Source organism: Odocoileus virginianus, chromosome 14 (genome assembly GCF_023699985.2).
Source record: "Odocoileus virginianus isolate 20LAN1187 ecotype Illinois chromosome 14, Ovbor_1.2, whole genome shotgun sequence".
Lineage (NCBI taxonomy): Eukaryota > Metazoa > Chordata > Mammalia > Artiodactyla > Cervidae > Odocoileus > Odocoileus virginianus.
Genome location: NC_069687.1, coordinates 37,374,301 through 37,387,281, shown reverse-complemented (window position 1 = coordinate 37,387,281; position 12,981 = coordinate 37,374,301). Strand labels below are relative to the sequence as shown.

The following is a 12,981-nucleotide window of genomic DNA, read 5'->3' as shown; positions in this document are numbered from 1 at the left end:
TGATATTGTAATCTCTACAGAGTTTATGTTAGGACTTTAAAGGAGAATCCAGGTCAAAGAGGAAAAAGTAGCAACCTGTGACTTGATGCCTTTGTCTACTGCTCTGTGTGACTGCACCTTGCAACCAGGTCCCCATTAGGAGTTTTGTTATTTATTTGCTAAAACTTGTTGAACTCTCTCAAAGCTGTGTCGGGACAAACAAGATAACAGTGGAAAATAAAATATCTCTGAGAACCCAAAGGACTCATTTCAGTTTTAGGAAGTAGAAATACTACAGAAAACTAAGTTACAGAGAGCTCACAGACTCAGCTGAAGGGTTAAACACCTCTAAACTGCTGGGCTGAAGGCACCAACCTCTCCATCTGAATCTTTAGGCCAAAACACACAAAACCAGCTCCCAACAATGAAGCTTTTTCCATCATCACTGTTGGGGAATATTGGAAAATAATATTGCCCCACCCCCCAAAAAAGAATGGGAAAATAAGCACATGGGATACAAAAGGAGATAACTTCCACCTGGATCCTTTTGCTTACCAAAGGAATCACAGAAGATCACGGAAAGCCAGCTGCCAGGGTTAGCAAGTTGTATAAAATGAACACTGGTGAAATAGCTGTAGGGTCAGGCCATTCAAGATGGCTGTTCTCTTGCTCTCTGTGCATCTCCTGATTGCCCAGGCTCTGCTTCACTCATACTGTAACCAAGAAGGACCCCATGGGGCCTTGGGGGGGAGGGAACGACAGGCTTTCCTCTATATCATCTGCTTTGGTTCCTCTCTGAAGTACCTAGATAATAGTATTTGATGCACATTTCCTGGGTTGTTTTTGTAACAACTCCCCCTCTCCAACAAAGGGAAGATGTTCGCTACTTGATGACCATGAGCATAGCCCCAGGCCTCCTGCAGCCTAAGGACTGATATTGTTAACCCCTGTGACACCGCTCTGCTACCTCACCATCAGCCAATCAGAGAGTTGTGCAGAAGCTGACCATAGACCCAGCAACCCTCCCCCTTCTTCACCTGGCCTTTAAAAGTATTATGCCAAAACCCTTCAGGGAGCTCAGGCCATTTCAGGGCATGAGCCACCCGTCTCCTCACAGGGCCCTGCCGTAAACTTTTGTTTGCTCCAAACTCTGAAGTTTCAGTTTGTTTGGGCTCACTGTGCGTTGAGCATGTGATTTTGCATTAGTAACATGACTATCCAGTTCTCTTAATTACAGGGCATCATCAGTGACTGCCTACAGTGCTTGCCCCCCTCCCCCCCAGCTGCAGGTTTCCCTGGTAACTGATGAGCCATGCTGACGTCATTGGCCCCATAAGTGGTACATCCTCCTCTGCTCCGGGTAGGGAAAGTTCCTGCAGTCATTAGTCCGCCACCACCAGCCACAGTGGGGTGTAGTTCCATGACCTTTCACTTCAGACAGGTAAGATTCCCTTCCTAGTAAACAGTTCATGTTTTTGTTGCTATTTCCGGGCTCTTTCTTTGGCCTTGAGGCTGGCAGCTACAAGGCTTACAGTTCTGTGGGGTGCAGCCCAACAATTGATGAGTGAGCCAGGAGGCCGGAGAGATTCCTGTGAGAGCCAAGATGTCGGGAAATAAGAACGGGGAACGGAAAGGTGCTGGGGGGACCCTGGCGTGGCTGTGCACTAAGGAATGGGTGCCCACCAGAGAGTCCAAATGGTCAGGGCCCGTCTGAATTGGGACCCCAAGGTGGGCGACCCTCCTGAGGGCACTGAAGAAGAGGAAGAAGGTTGAGAGGAGGCCACAGAGGTCCCGGTCTCGCGGGATAGAGGTGAAGAGCAGCTCCTTTCTTCAGAGCGGAGGCAGCTGACTACTGTGACGGATGTTTATCATTATACTGACGATATCCTGTTAACTGCAGAGTCTCGTTCCTACTTCTAAAAGTAGCAGCCCTACATTTGTCCTCATCTGACTGTACAGGGGTGGCCACTGAATACAGACAAAATGCAGGAACCTGGATTATCTAGCAAATACTGGGGTGTTATGTGGTTGGGTAAGATAAGCATTTACACTACAGAATTACAGACACAGGTTTTAGGAATATTAACCCAGGGACAGGCTTGTGAATTAGATGTGGCCAGTTAACCGGAAGAGTTTGGCTGGGGCCTGTGGCAAAGACAAAGTGAGTACCTTTGGTCTTCCGGTTCCAGCTACAGAAAGGGGCAGAGTAATGACACTGTGTTGGAACAACTGCTACATGCGGGCTACAGTGTGTGACAACAGGTGGAAGGCATTACGAAAGGCCTACCTGAGTCATTGAGCAACACAATAAAATCGCTCTTTGGGAGTCCATAACAGCTGTGTGTGATGTCCAGGACTCCCCTGGACTTGAATAGAGACCAAGGGGCCTGCTTTACCAGCCATGAACTTCAAGTTTGGGCCAATAGAAGTGACACACACTGGCCTTTCCACCTGCCCTACAATTCCACTGCTCCTGGGCTCATGGAAAGTGTAGATAGATTACTTAAATGACAGTCAAGATGGAAACTTGCTCAGAACCAGGAGGCTAACCAAGCCCTATGGACTATAACTGAATGTCCAGTGTTTGCACCATGAGCCCAGAGGCAACTAGGTCCCTCACTCAAGACAGTAACTCATTTTCACCCTTGCCACAGGATCTAACCCCCTACCCCCACCCCACCAGGGGGACACACCATAAAAATGGGCCTGAGACTGCCAGGTAAATCCCTGGTAGTTTGGGTTTTCTGCCTTTGGGGGAATAAGATCAAAAAGGGACTTAGATTTCACCTGTCTTCTGCCTGTTCACACCTAAAACTACTAAAGAAATCTGGGCCCTTACGGGAGAGGTGCCATTACATTAACCTTGGGGTCTGTTGATGGTTGTGGTCTGCAGTCCTCGGCTCCATCTGTGGCGGCTGATGGAGCAGGTAGTGTGGCCCTGCCAGCCAGGACAAAACCGCAGGCAGGGGTGGTATTGTCTCAGAATGCTGTGACTGCCTGGACTTCGCTTAATGGTCATGTCTCCCCTGTATTGTGCCTGTCAAACGTCTCATGTTTCATGCCTAGTCTGAGCAGAGGAAATCTGTTGAGGACTGGGTGACAAGGGTGGTCTCATTGTGAAGTGAGTCTGATTGCTGGGTCAGCAGTGAGATGCTATAGAAAGTTGACCAGGCTAATGCCATTACTTGGGGACAATTGAAAACGCCTACCCCCTTCCTGTCCTGTATGCCAGGAGTCTGGCTCCAGAAATTGCCCACCTCTTGGTGAATCAGTGTTTTTTTTTTAGCATATCAAGTATCTTAATTCTTGATACCCTTTAGGTGCTGTTGTTTGTATTGCATTTGTGGTATTTGGTGTCAGCGCACTTCTGTATAGCTGACCCCAGGGATATGGAGGATGGGCAGACTAAGATTGTAAGGGTTGTACAGTGTATGTAGGGGTGGAGTGAATAGTCAGGCCACTTAAGATGACTGTTCTCTTGTTCTCTTTATGCATCCCTCACATGACACTCCAATCCTCTTAATTACAGGGCTTAATCAGTAGCTAGACCACATAGAGCACATAGTGAAAGTTGTACTGGAGTGGGTTTCTATTCCCTTCTCCAGGAGATCGTCCCAATCCAGGGATCAAACCCAGGTCTCCTGCATTATAGGCAGATTTGTTTACCATTTGAGCCACCAGGGAAGCCCTCGTGTTTGCCCCTGCCCCAGTCGCTGGTTTCCCTGGTAACTGATGAGCCCACCTGATGTCAATTTCACCTATAAATGGTAGCCGCCTCCACAGGTAGTGAAGGTTGCTGTCACATTCTGCCTGCTCTCTACCATAGATAGTGGGTTGTCACTCCAGAACATTCTGTTTTGGACTGGTAAGATTCTCTATCCAATGAACGGTTGATTGTCTCTGTAGCTGTTTCCAGGCTTTTTCTTTGGTCTTGAGACTGGGAAATAAGTCTTGCAGGCCTGCAGGGTGCAGCCCAGCACTACCTTATATCTAACTTTAGATGTGACCGAAAGATTTCATTATTGATTTTTTGGCTGTGCGGGGTCTTCACTGTTGTGCGGGCTTTTATCTAGTTGTGGCGAGTGGGGGCTTCTTTCTAGTTGTGTTGTATGGGTTTCTCATCACAGTGGCGGCTTTTGTTGCAGAGCACAGGCTCTAGGGTATGTGGGGTTCAGTAGTTGGGGCACGTGAGCTCTAGAGCACAGGAACTTAGATGCTCTGAGGCACGTGGGATTTTCACGGATCAGGGATCAAACCCACGTCTCCTGTATTGGCAGGCGGATTCTTTATCACCAAGCCAGGAGGGAAGCCCGAAAGGTTTTATGACTGGACATGGGTTGTGTTTTTTTAAAAAAAAAGCCTTCCTTAGGGAAGGTTAGATATGGCTGGAAGTGCCAGCCTCCAAACCCTCTGACCAGAACTGGCTATACAAATTATGAGGCCCCTTGTATTAAAAACTAAACTTCAAGACTGAACAGAGCATTGAACCAAGGACAGACCCTTCTGTATGTGGAGCCTTGTGCTTGTACACAGGCCACACGCTGATGAAGCTGGCCTGCCTTCCACTGCTGAATTTTCATACCACTGTTGTTTACCTTTTTCTAGCTTTCCTGTTTTTTTTTGTCTTTGACATTTAGGGTCTGTAGCTGCTTGCTGGGAATGCGGGAGATGCAGGGGTGGAGTGAGGTACAGCGCCCCCTGGTGACATTCCTGAAGCATTGCACAATCTCCTGGGAGGACTGCAGGCATCTTCTGGGTTCCCTTTTGGGCTTTGTTACAATCAGTTTTATAGCCATAGTCCAGTGTAAACGATACTTTAGGATACAGGTGAATTTAGTTATTCCAAAGTTTTTTTGTTTAGAGCCATGCCTCCTCCCCGTCCCTTTCTGTTGGTTGGATTTGATGGAGTAAGGGAGGGTCAGCACACAAAGCAGGGCTAAGACCTCTGAGTCAGTTCATTGCAAATGAAATCCACATGGGTCATCAATCTCTCAGCCAAAGTTAAAAGTCAGCTTCGATTCAGGTTTTGTTCTAGATTAAGATAAGAATTAGAAATGCCTAACCTGAAACTCTGCAACAGGCTAGAGCCCTGGATAAGCTTGTGATGAGTTTTGAATATCAGACTAAAGAACATAAAGATTCCTTTGGTTAAGACGTGTGGCTGTCAAAGGATTGGCATGATCATACCTACGTTATAGCAAGATACTTCTAAGGCCACAATTTATGGAAAAAGTTGAAGCTGGGAAATTGGACAATAAAACTCTGAACTCTTAAAGACAAGGGATAAGTTGAATTCTTATTCATTTTTTCATTTTTTACTTGAAGTAGAATTGATTTATGATATTATACAACTGTGAATCAAATTCTTATACTCCATTTAAAGTTATTATAAAATATTGGCTATATTCCCTGTGCTAAATAGTATATCCTTATAGCTTATTTTACACATAGTAGTTTGTACCTCTTAATCCCCTACCCCTATCTTGCCTCTCCCCACTTCCCTGTCCCTACTGAAATCCACTAGCTTGTTTGCTAGATCTGTGAGTCTGTTTCATGACATACATTCATTTTGAGTTCACACACTAGTGATAACATGAAATATTTGTCTTTCGCTGACTTGTTAAGCATTAACAATCTCCAGGTCTAGCCATGTTGCAAAAGGAAAAACATCTTTCTTTTTTATGGCTGAATAATACTCGGTTGTGTATATATATACCACATCTTTATTCATCTATTGATGGACACGGGGGTTGCTTCCACGTTTTGACTATAGGAAATCTGCTATGAACATTGGGGTGTATGTATCTTTTTGAATTTGTGTTTTCATCTTCTTCAGATATATACCCAGGGGTGGAATTGCTGGATCATCTGATATTCCTATTTTAACTTTTTGAGGAAACTTCATACTGTTTTCTATAGTGGCTGTACCAATTCACATTTTCAACAACAATGTAGGAGTATCCCCTTTTGTAGAAATTGAATTTTGATGATGTAATTTGACAGAATGGGTATCTGGGAGTCAGAGTGGACATTTGAGGCTTAGATATTTTGTAACTTAGATTAGCATAAATGATGATGCCATTATTTGATATAGGGAGCACCAGCAAATTGCCATTAAAATTCCTACCAGGAAAAAAAATAAAAATAAAATTCCTACCAGGGTGAGTCTTGCGGGCCCTCCACTGGTGGGCTACAGTCCACGGGGTCGCAAAGAGTCAGACATGACTGAGCAACTTCACTTCACTCTACATAGTAAGATAGTAATAAGATAATTACCCTTTGGACTTCCATTTTCAGTCACATCTTTAGAGATCTAGTCCATTATGACTTTTGAAATTATCAAGCAAAATTAAAAGTTTATTAGAAAATAGGTTTCAGTAAAACTAGTGAAAGTGAAAGTCGCTCAGTCGTGTCTGACTTTTTGTGACCCCATGGACTATACAGTTCATGGAATTCTCCAGGGCAGAATACTGGAGTGAGTAGCCTTTCCCTTCTCCAGAGGATCTTTCCAACCCAGGGATCTAAAGTAACTATTAATTAAAAAAAAAAACCAAAAACTAGTATATAGCTGAGACAGATGTCTTCCAAAGAGTTTCAATAAAAAGCTGTGATAATGTAAGGCATTACACTATGGATAATACCATTACATTCTGTACAGAACTCCATCAGAATGACTGACTTCCTCAATTTGGGGTAGAATGTTTGAATTCTGCTGTAATCATGTACTCATTATGGTGGCAATGAGATTTTCTTTACAGAGGCTTTGAGGGCTCTGTGATCTCACAAGTTTAGAATAGAAAGCTATGTAATAACAGTATTTTTTTCAAGTTTGAATTGAGAGGCAAGTTACCAGGACTTGATAACCTCCAGAAACATAAAAAATCCTTAGTGATGGTGGAGACATTTTTTTCTCCTCTGTTCATCTTCCCGAGGGAGCTGCCTGAGCCTGTATTTCTGAATCCATACACTGACTAAACCCAACTTTGCTGATACAATTTTAAAATTGTACTACCTTTTTAAAAAAAAGTTTAAAAGCTTAAAAAACTAAATCTTTTGATTAATATGGCCTGAAAACTCAATCCTGTAATGCTCTTCTAATTTCTTTTTCAAATGTTTGTAGTTATAGAAGGAATGTACTTTAATTTGTAAAGAGTCTGTGAGAAATTTATTCATGCATTTTTTTTCATATGTGTAAGGGTGTTTTCTGGTTTGTCACAATGAGTGAGGACCTTTTTAGAATTAGTATCTGGAAACCAACGATGTATCCTATAATGCAGGGAACAGACGTATACCTGAAATCCTGGATAACTGTACACTTCTTTGCCTTCAAGAATATTACCAGAATATGTGTAACTGTATGCATATAAGCCTGTTGTACTGTTCAGCTGGCATACACATGCTATCTCAATATTCAGGGTTTCTTTATATCTCTCTTTTCCAGTCTCTGGATGATCCAGTTGTTACTGTGGCAAAATTATCCCCAAATGTATTGATGCTCACACCAAGCCTTTTAGTATAGTTCACATTATCAGTAGATCAGGAATTTGAACAAGGCTTGGCTGAGCAATTCTGCTGCTGCTTGTATCATCAGTTGAAGGTACTCCGTAGTACCTAACTGGTGGATGGGCTGGTGTGCGACACACCAGATAATGTCCCTGCTCTTCTGGCTTCCTGGCGGGAGTGGTTGGGAGGCTGGGCTTAGCGGGGACTGTTGTCCAGAGTGCCTACACATGATGTCACCAGCATGGTGGCCTCAGTACTTTCAGAGTTATGTGGTGGCTGGATTTTCCAAAAAGATTGTCCCAGGAGAGCTGAGAAGAAGGTGTATCACCTTTTGTGACTTAATGTTTGAAACCACACAGTTTCGCTTATCACAGTATCACCACACAATAGCACATACTATTGGTTGAAGCAGTCACAAACTGTTTCATTCCAAGAATGAAAACATAGAAAGCTATCTTTTAAAGGGATAAGCATGAAAAAGTTTGTGGCTATTTCATATAAACTACAGACTTCCCTGGTGGCTCCAAGAGTAAAGAATCTGTCTGTAATGCCGGAGACCTGGGTTTGATCCCTGGGTTGGGAAGATGCCCTGGAGAAGGAAATGGCAACCCACTCTTGCCTGGAGAATTCCATGAACAGAGGAGGCTGGTGGGCTACAGTCCACTAGCCCACAAAGAATCGGACACGACTGGAGGACTTACTCATTTAATATTGAGTGTCTTATGTGCTAAATAGACTCTGCTGGTCTTAGGGATAATGAATATAGGAAATAAAATGCATGCCCTTCTATTAGGTGGGAGAAAAACATGAAAACAGAATCAGCACAAATAACTACATAATTAAAGTAAGTGCTGGAGACTTCCCTGGAGGTCCAGAATATGGAGGGTCTGGGTTCAACCCCTGGTCAGGGAACTAGATTTGCATGCCACAACTTAGACTTGGTGCAGCCAAATAAATATTTTTTTAAAAAGTACTGTGAAGAGCTAATCTGCTCTGGAGATCTAAGGGAAGAACTTTCTGTAAAAAAAGATATTTCAGGAACTGAAGGATAAGCAGAATGTAGCCAAGCTGGGGAGGGAAGGAGCAGACATTCAGGGTGAAGGAGGATGGTCTGAGAAGGTACAAAGTGTTCAAGGAACAGAGAAATGCTATGTGGCTGGATATTGAGAGTAAGGTGGGAGTGGCCCATACTGTGCCTACTTTTTAAAGGATTTTGTAAATTATCACAGAATAAATGGCAAGTGTTTTTTATCAGGGGACTTGGGACCTGATCAGATCTGAAGTTTTACTGTAACTTTGTTTGCTTTGAGACCCAAGTGAAGGCAGTTGTCTTAGTCATAATCAGTTTATAGCACAGCATCCATGATACATGCTAGGCATCTTTCCTCCTCTTAGTCTTTGTAACCTTCATCTTCCCGCTTCCATTTCCCTTCTTCCATCAAAGGCTGCTACTCTAAAGTGATTAATGTAAATCCTCGACAAGATATATATCATTCAAAGATATGGTGTATTTATCTACTGGTGGCTCAGACGGTAAAAGCATCTGCCTACAATGCGGGAGACCCGGGTTCGATCCCTGAGTCGGGAAGATCCCCTGGAGAAGGAAATGGCAACCCACTCCAGTACTCTTGCCTGGAAAATCCCATGGATGGAGGAGCCTGGTGGGCTGCAAAGTCCATGGGGTCACAAAGAGTCGGACACGACTGAGCAACTTCACTTTTCACTTTCACTTTTACATTTGCATAAAGTATTATGTGCTAGCTCTTGTTCTTTTTCCCATTCAACATTTTATCCACAAAGTTTAAGTATTTAACCAAAAACATCTGAAAGTATGACCTCTCAAAATTAAAATTTCTCCATTTAAACCCTGGCTCCACCATTTTTTAGCTATGTGACCTTAAGCAAATTGCATCACCTCTCCTTTCCTTGGTGTCCACAATTAGGAATACTATAATGGAACATTGGGTTGAATAAAGGTGGTGCAGGTAAACATTACTTTCCTGACAAAGGTCTGTCTAGTCAAGGCTATGGCTTTCCCAGTAGTCATGTATGGATGTGAGTTGGACCATAAAGAAAGCTGAGCACCGAAGAATTGATGCTTTTGAACTGTGGTGTTGGAGAATACTGTTGAGAGTCCCTTGGACTGCAAGGAGATCAAACTAGTCCATCCTAAAGGAAATCAGTCCTGAATATTCATTGTAAGGACTGATACTGAAGCTCCAGTATTTTGGCCACCTGATGCAAATAACTGACTCATTAGAAAAGACCCTGATGCTGGGAAAAATTGAAGGCAGGAGGAGAAGGGGACAACAGAGGATGAGATGGTTGGATGGCATCACTGACTCGATGGACATGAGTTTGAGCAAGGTCCAGGAGTTGGTGATGGACAGGAAAGCCTGGCATGCTGAAGTACATGGGATCACAAAGAGTTGGACATGACTGACCGAACTGAGCTGATAAACAAAGAGCCTGGCAAATAATAAATTAGCTAGTGCTGTTTTTTTTTTCCCTCCAGAAATTTAAAATTTACTCACTGAAGTAAAAGAATTGCTGAATTGACAAAAATTGAAAACTAGTTACTAGTTGGCTTAAAAATCACAAAAGAAAGGGGTAAAAAGAAAGAAGTTAGGGGTTCTTAGTATTATCATTACCTGCAGTTCATTAAGGGCTTCCCAGGTAGCACTATTGCTAAAGAACCTGCCTGCCAACGCAGAAGAGAGACATGGGCTCCATCTCTGGGTGGAAAAGATCCCCTGGAGGAGGGCATGGCAGCCCGCTCCAGTATTCTTGCCTGGAGAATCCCATGGACAGATGAGCCCTGACAGCTACAGTCCATAGTGTCACAAAGTCAGACACGACTGAAGCAACTTAGCACACAGTTCATGTAGTTCATTAAATGTTCACTATTATCCTCAGTTCACTGTTTCTGACCACTGAATAGGACTGTCATATGCCTCTACCCCATCTGGCTTATGTAGTTCCTTGGTGATGACAACACAGACTCTAATTTCCTGTTATACCATTTCTCCCTTATAAATCTATTTAAGAGTTACTCTGAGGAACACAAGTAATATTGACAAGTCACAGGATGTGTGCTGACCCAGATCCACTGCTGCTGCTGCTAAGTCGCTTCAGTCGTGTCCGACCATGTGCGGCCCCATAGACGGCAGCACACCAGGCTCCCCCGTCCCTGGGACTCTCCAGGCAAGAACACTGGAGTGGGTTGCCATTTCCTTCCCCAATGCATGAAAGTGAAAAGTGAAAGTGAAGTCGCTCAGTCGTGTCCGACTCTTAGCAACCCCACGGACTGCAGCCTACCAGGCGCCTCCGTCCACAGGAGTTTCAAGGCAAGAGTACTGGAGTGGGGTGCCGTTGCCTTCTCCGCCAGATCCACTAAATACTGCTAAATTGCATCCTCTTTAGAATGGCTATAGTAGTTTATAACCTTAACTAATTGAGGCAGGGGTATGTAGGCCTGAATGGGCTTTCCTGGTGGCTCCGTGGTAGTGAACTCGCTTGCCAGTGGAGAGGGTGTGGCTTGGTCCCTGGGTCGGGAGGATTCCCCTGGCGAAGGAAATGGCAACCCACTCCACTGTTCTTGCCTGGGAAATCCCATGGACAGAGGAGCCTGGCAGGTTGCAGTCCATGAGTCGCAGAGTCTTAACGACTTAGTGACTAAGCAACAACAACTGTGAGCCTGAGATCTTTTTGAAAAACTAGTTTTTCCCTGCAGCTCTATTAAAGGAAGTAAAATATTGAAAGATAACAGATTATGCCACCCCAAATTATGGTTCTTTGGCATACAGATTATTTTGATGCTAATTATTTTGAGAAACTTCAGACACAGGAGGAGTTCTGAAACCAGTAGAAGGTACGTTCTGTAAGAATAATTTACTTTAGAAAGGGGGCCTATACAAGGAAGAGAGTTATTGTTCAGTCACTCAGTTGTGTCTGATTCTGAGACCCCATGGGCTGCAGCACGCCAGGCCTCCCTGTCCATCACCATCTCCTGGAGTTTGCCAAAACTCATGTCCATTGAGTTGATGATGCCACCCAACCATCTCATCCTCTGTCGCCCCCTTCTCCTCCTGCTCTCAGTCTTTCCCAGCACCAGGGTCATTTCCAGTGAGTTGGCTCTTTGCATCAGGTGGCCAAAGTATTGGAACTTCAGCTTCAGCATCAGTGCTTCCAATGAGTATTAGGGTTGATTTCCTTGACTGGTTTGATCTCCTTGTGGTCCAAGGGACTTTCAAGAGTCTTCTCTGGCACCACAGTTCAAAAGCATCAATTCTCCAGCACTCAGCCTTCTTTATGGTCCAACTCTCACATCTGTACATGACTATTCCATTGTTTTGACTATGGACCTTTGTCATCAAAGTGATATCTCTACTTTTTAATACGCTGTCTAGATTTGTCATAGCTTTTCTTCCAAGGAGCAAGGATCTTTGAATTTCATGACTACAGTCACCATCCTCAGTGATTTTGGAGCCCAAGAAAATAAAGTCTGCCACCGTTTCCATTTTCCCCCATCTATTTGCAATGAAGTGATGAAAACGGATGCCATGATCTTAGGCAAGAATATTGGATGGGGTAGCCATTCCCTTCTCCAGGGTATCTTTCTGACCCAGGAATCGAACCCGGGTTTCTTGCATTGCGGGTGGATTCTTTACTGTCTGAGCCACCAGGAAAGCCCAGAGAGCTATCATCAGAGATAACAGTCACCTGAGGTACCTACCTTCAGGGCAGGCAACATTAATTTAACAAACATGTAATTTCCGCTTTTCACCTTCCCATGAATTGCCTTCTCTCTCTCTGAAATCCAGACCTTCATCACTTTCATTAGGTCAGAACTGTATATAAGCCTCAATTGTCTGGCTGCCTTTTTTTGAGTTGCACATCTTTGAAAGGCTCCTTATATAAGAACATAATTAAAATAGTGTTCTTTTCCTGTTTATCTTTATGCCAATTTAAATTTAAGTCAGCCACAGAACCTAGGAGGGTAGAATGGAGTTTTCCTCTCTTAAAATATTAATATGCTAAAACTTGATTTTCTGTTCCTTTTCTTTGAATTAACACATTGATTTTCTAAAATTTATTTTTTAACTGGAGGATAATTGCTATATAGTCTCTATAGTTTCTGATATAACCAACAATGAAGCAGCTGTAAGTATACGTATATCCCCTCCTTATTGAACCTCCTGCCCCTCTGGGTCTTCACAGACCACCAAGCTGAGTCCCTTGCTATAAAGCAGCTTCCCACTAGCTTGCTATTTTACACAAGATAATGTATATGTATGTATATACAAATACATACATTAGTGCTACTCTCAATTGATCCCACACTCTCCTTCCCCCACTGTGTCCACAAATCTGTTCTCTACATGTACGTCTCTATTCCTGCTCTGAAAATAGGCTCATCAGTACCATCTTTCTAGATTCCATATATGTGCGTTAATATACGATATTTGTTTTTCTCTTTAATGACTGTACTCTGTATGA

At 43.5% G+C, this 12,981-nt stretch overlaps 1 long non-coding RNA gene across 1 annotated transcript in view; it reads left to right on the top strand.

The window, feature by feature from the left end:
• Nucleotides 1-1,343: 1,343 nt before the first annotated feature.
• LOC110133979 (uncharacterized) overlaps nucleotides 1,344-12,981 on the top strand; it is a 202,283-nt gene continuing 190,645 nt past the window's right edge. Inside the window, exon 1 of the long non-coding RNA XR_011491204.1 lies at nucleotides 1,344-1,420. This is a non-coding gene — a long non-coding RNA (uncharacterized lncRNA). The remainder of the gene's footprint in view (nucleotides 1,421-12,981) is intronic.